We start from the raw sequence: 6,000 nt of genomic DNA on the forward strand, positions 1-6,000 counted from the left end.
TGATAAATATTCAAGTGCTCGTATGTGGTCTGCTACGGGTCAAATACAGAGCACTTGTCTGGTTTTTGACCGGAGCACTTGATGTTTTTTCCACTAGTAAAAGAAAGTTGATCATAAAGGCCGAATATTTTTTAATACTTAGTATTACTTGTATTATTATTCCAAGTAATTGGATTATACGTCATATTGATAGAATTTTGAGGCAACGATGTAAGAAAAAAGAAACTCTTTTATAGATAATCAAAAAAGGAACTTACAACCTATTCTAAACATAAAAAAGAGTAAAAAATCTATAAAGTACAAATGGCCTGCGGCCAAGATTGAGAAAAGAAAACGACAAGAAAAGCTAAGCCTCTGGAGTAGCATTGGTATCATTTGAGGATTCTTGAAACACTAGAGGTTCTTCCCCGGCCATATTGGCTTTATGAAGGCTCTCTTGAAAGTCGAGCCAACGAACATACCTTGGAATGTCATCCTCTTCGACCATCATTTCGAACGCCTTCACAACCCAGTCCTTCGTAGTATCAATCACTCCATTCAAAACTTCCTTGGCCGACTAAAAGGTTGTAGTGACCTCTTCCTTTAGCTCGTGGTAGTTCTTAGCTCGAAGATAGTGATTTTCTCTTTGGAGCGAGCTTCGCGGCCGCCAGAAGGGCTGTATTTCTCTCTTCCTTGAGAGCCAGCTCAAGGGCAGCCTTTTCGTTCAGCAGATCGGTCAGCCGGATCAGGTACCTCTTATTCTCGACCTCCATCTCGGCCGAGCGTGTTTCCCAAGCCTTTTTAGACTGGAGATGTAGTACTTCTTGCTTGGCCATGGAAAATTGGGTGTGATCCGCCGCCTTAGTAGCATCGCGGACGATTTGTTTATTCTCTTTTCCGAGCAATCTTGCCCAATCTTCAGTTATTATGCTACGAGCAAAGAGGTGAAAAAGGAAGGACGAAGATATGTTAGGACAGAGGAAAAAATAAGAAATATATGCAAGTACGAAAATGAGGTGACAAAGGAAAAAATGTACCTCAGCAGCAAGTTGAGACAAGTAGCCAACATGTTCGAATGAGGCTCGTCTTAAGTCTTTGATATAAGGCTCAAGGAAGCACTTGAAAAGCTCCTACTTGAGCTTCTCATGGTCGGCCGAATTCATCCTCGCAAAGGCAGCCTAGGACTTGTCGTCCCAAAGAATAGGAGAGCCGTCAGGAGCTTCATCAGCGACCCCTATTCCTTTATCTGAAAGAGGAGACTCGTCAATATTGCAGACGGGTATAACCACGGCCTGACGGTTGGACGGACTCATCAGACGCCCTCCAACGCGCAAAGTCCTAACAATGTTAGACTAATAAGACTCACCAGAGGACCGGGAAGCCAACCTATAAGCTTCCGACATTTAGGATACCAGCATGGCAACTGGCCCAAAGAAGGCCGACCCGTCTAAAGCCGCGTCCGGCTGAGTAGATTGATTCCCTGTTGATATGAATGTGAATGTACTTTAGTTGAGTTTTATGGAAATCTCAAAATCTTGAAAGAAAGACTGGATCTTTAGGGTTTTCTTTAAGTATTAAGGATAGAACAATTCGATCAAACACAAAGTAACTCACGAATTGGGTCTTGATTCACTCTTAAACACAAAGTAATTAAGCAATCAATCTTAAATCTCAAACACAAAGTAATTGATTCAAGGTTAGGAAATCACAAAGAAGTCCGAAAATTTTCACAAAGAAAATTAAAACTCTAATCTCATCAATCTCTTAATCTCTATTATTAATGGTCGAAAATCCCATATATATAGTAGAAGATTTCCTAAACCTATTATGACTAGTAAATCTTAAAGATAACAACTAATAAATTTATCTATCTTTATCTTAAGGATAAAGACAAATAATAACCTATACTTATCACACGCCTATTCCTAATATAATTAGTAAAATAAGACTCCTACTTAGACTCAATGATAAGGAATTAGACTCCTAAGTTTAATAGGATTCTTTTATCACTTAAATACTTAATTAAAATAAAACTCCTAATTTACATAGAATCCTAACAGAACTATAACTCTATATAACGACTTCTCTTTCATATCAAACTCCCCTTCTTGAAAAAAACCTTGTCCTCAAGTTTTGTCACAGCCAAGCAATCATCCATGCGCGAAATCCATGATCCATTAAACCAAGATCACGACGGGCAAACAATAGGAGAGTACACGAGATTGTGTGACTTAGATTACCAATATTTACCATAGGACAACAAAAATCCGTTTGAATAGCGGCATATGGTGGTACCCAACACGTCTTTGGCGCCTTGGCGTACCTAGGGGTATCAATAGGTGTACATGGGGCAGCAACGACCAGACCTTTAGTGGTGGTAAAAACCAAAGGTGCAATGTGTAAATCTTCTTGAATGTCAAAGGATGGATCTTGGGGAGTGGAACAATTCAAAGATTCAAGCTGCAAGGTAAGTTGAGCCGAAGAAGGAACTATAGGAACCAAATCCTCCAAAGATACCTTCTCTTCTTCAAGCAATTGTGCAAAGAACAAGGCATATTCTTCCTTAGATACGTATTCTTCATTGGGGCTTTGATGTATCTTTATTGTTTCTTCATGTTGTTTCTCTTGAAGTTGAACCAAATCATTCAAATCTTGAAGTGTCGCCATGAGTGTAACCAAGTTTTCTTTTTCCTTTTGTTGCCTCTCAAGTTCCTTTTTTCTTGTTTCGGTTCTTTGGACATGCCTTCGAATAGCCAATTCATTTTTATAAATGCCTATTCCCGTCTTTGTTAGCTTAGAATAAGTCAAGAGATCTACTAAAATATCAATAGACTCTTCAAGACTAAGTTTAATAATGGCTTTAATAGTTCTATACCAATCATCCATAATTTTGTGTCAAAATAGTCCATCAAAAATTATCCAGAATACCCATGCAACTTAAAGATCGAAAATTCAAGAAATATAACTCCAAATTCAATGAAATTTTGTCACGATCTATGGCTATATGTTTTTAGCATTCGACCAAAATTTCACTCAAAAAATCCAAGTATATCAACCACAACGACCAATTTATCACAACCGTGCCAGATTCAATCGAAAACATACCAATGAACAAAAACCGTCCCGAAAGTATACGAAAAAAGATCTTCAATTCTTACGAAATTTTAGGACAGTAAACTATACATGTAGTACTCCAGTTTAGGCTTAAGACTAACCCAAAAATTCGTTTCCAACTAGGAGAACGAAAATAAACAAAACGCACCTGGAAACTGTTTGAATATGGATGAACAAACTGCAATTTTTTTTGAATTTTTTTCGACCAGCTCTGAAACCAATTTGATATGAATGTGAATGTCCTTTATTCGAGTTTTATGGAAATCTAAAAATCTTGAAAGAAAGACTGGATCTTTAGGGTTTTCTTTAAGTATTAAGGATAGAACAATTCGATCAAACACAAAGTAACTCACAAATTGCGTCTTGATTCACTCTCAAACACAAAGTAATTAAGCAATCAATCTTAAATCTCAAACACAAAGTAATTGATTCAAGGTTCGGAAATCACAAAGAAGTCCAAAAATTTTCACAAAGAAAATTAGAACTCTAATCTCATCAATCTCTTAATCTCTATTATTAATGGTCGAAAATCCCATATATATAGTACAAGATTTCCTAAACCTATTATGACTAGTAAATCTTAAAGATAACAGCTAATAAATTTATCTATCTTTATCTTAAGGATAAAGACAAATAATAACCTATACTTATCACACGCCTATTCCTAATATAATTAGTAAAATAAGACTCCTACTTAGACTCAATGATAAGGAATTAGACTCCTAAGTATAATAGGATTCCTTTATCACTTAAATACATAATTAAAATAAAACTCCTAATTTACATAGATTCCTAACAGAACTAGAACTCTATATAACGACTTCTCTTTCATATCACCTGTCCCGTCCAAATGAACAACCGCGTCCGGTTGCGCTAAGAAGTAAGGGGGAGAATAGGATGAACCGGGCCGGTGTATGTAACCAACTCCCTCTCCTCAATGGTAAGAGGGTCATCCTCGGCCGGAATAGAGATCACGACCTTGGGCGCAGGCCGTGAGGGTTTCTTTTTTTTGGCTGTGAAGCCCTTGGATTTTTTTGGGGGTAGACGCATCCCCGATCGCGGCCAACCTCTGATTTGAAGCCGCCTTCTCGGCTAACGCTTTTGATGTTGAGGCATTTTTCTGAAAAATAAAGCAAGTAAAGATATCAGCGGCAAGAAAAAAGGAAAAGGTAAACTGGCCATGGATGGTGCAGCTTTAGTTAGAGATAGCCCTGTTAACTAAGGAGCCCGTCCAACAAGGGCTAAAAAATGAGATTGAGGATATCTTCTGCAGAAGGAAGTCAGCCAATAACTTTCGGACGACTTCCCTCCTAGAAGAGTGCAGTATCTTGGCCGAGTTCCCCTTTAGGGCAATACCCGTCTAGACAGTAGGACTCGTCCAAAAGATCAGAATGCTCACTTTCAGTCGAGTCTCGTGGGTTAAAGGAAGCCGACCAAGCTACCATAGGACGATTTACTTCTTAATGAAAGGATTCGTCCAAAAAAATAATATATGTGTATGAGAATTCCAGGGGGTCCCTATGAGAATTTAGAAATCCGGTGCTTTAATAGAAAAAATATCCGGAATGGAATGATTTTGAATATCGAGTTATTAGTCAAACGCATCTCGGCTTTTGAATTGTCGAAACAAGAACTTTATGTAAGAGCTGAAGCCCCAAAGGGAGAATTAGGAATATTTTTGATAGGAGATCAGAGCGTTTTTCCTTGGAGATGGAAAATCCGCCCCCCGGGTTTTATCAATTTGCAAATTCTTCCTCAATTAGTTAAAAAAATGAAATTGGCTGATATTATGAAATTACTAGGTAGCATAGATATCATTATGGGAGAAGTTGATCATTGAAATGATAATTAATACAACAGAAGTACAAGCTATCAATTCTTTTTCCAGATTGGAATCCTTAAAAGAGGTTTATGGGACTATATGGATGCTTTTCCCTATTTTGATTCTCGTATTGGGAATCACAATAGGTGTACTAGTAATTGTGTGGTTAGAAAGAACAATATCCGCGAGTATACAACAACGTATTGGACCTGAATATGCCGGCCCTTTGGGAATTCTTCAAGCTCTAGCGGACGGAACAAAACTACTTTTTAAAGAGAATCTTATTCCATCTAGAGGGGATACATATTTATTTAGTATCGGACCTTCTATAGCAGTCATATCAATTCTACTAAGTTATTTAGTAATTCCTTTTAGTTCTCACCTTGTTCTAGCCGATCTCAGTATTGGCGTTTTTTTATGGATCGCTTTCAAGCATTGCTCCCATTGGACTTCTTATGTCAGGATATGGATCAAATAATAAATATTCCTTTTTAGGTGGGCTACGGGCTGCTGCCCAATCAATTAGTTATGAAATACCATTAACTCTATGTGTGTTATCAATATCTCTACGTGTGATTCGTTGAGACATAGGTCTTCACCCTCACCCCATTCATTTCTTTTTAGGTTTCTAAGAATAAAAATGAAATGTATTGAATAGCATTTTTTTTATTCACTGATCGGATTGATAAACTAAACTAGATAGTTAGATGAGTGAAAAAAAACAGCTTCGAAATTCGCAGTAAAAAAGAGAATCTCATTGCCTATGTACAAGGGTTAAACGAAAATAAACATAAGGAGTCAAGGTTGTTTGTTTCCCCCAAGATTGGATAATTAGTCCTCATAACTTGAAGCGGGTTGAAAAGAACAATTCTATGGAGTTTTGACTATCTTTTTTTTTATATGTATTACCATACATGACATTAATTACCATAGAGATTGAACAAAAATGAGTGGATGATTAGGAACACCAAAGTACACAAAGGATTTGTAATAGAGATTATGTAAGTTATCCGAAGAGATATTTTTACATAAAAGAAATACTAATTGAGGCTTTAAATTGGTAGAAATGATCAAGCAGTACTCCC

Source organism: Beta vulgaris, chromosome 7, assembly GCF_026745355.1.
Source record: "Beta vulgaris subsp. vulgaris cultivar EL10 chromosome 7, EL10.2, whole genome shotgun sequence".
Taxonomy (NCBI): domain Eukaryota; kingdom Viridiplantae; phylum Streptophyta; class Magnoliopsida; order Caryophyllales; family Amaranthaceae; genus Beta; species Beta vulgaris.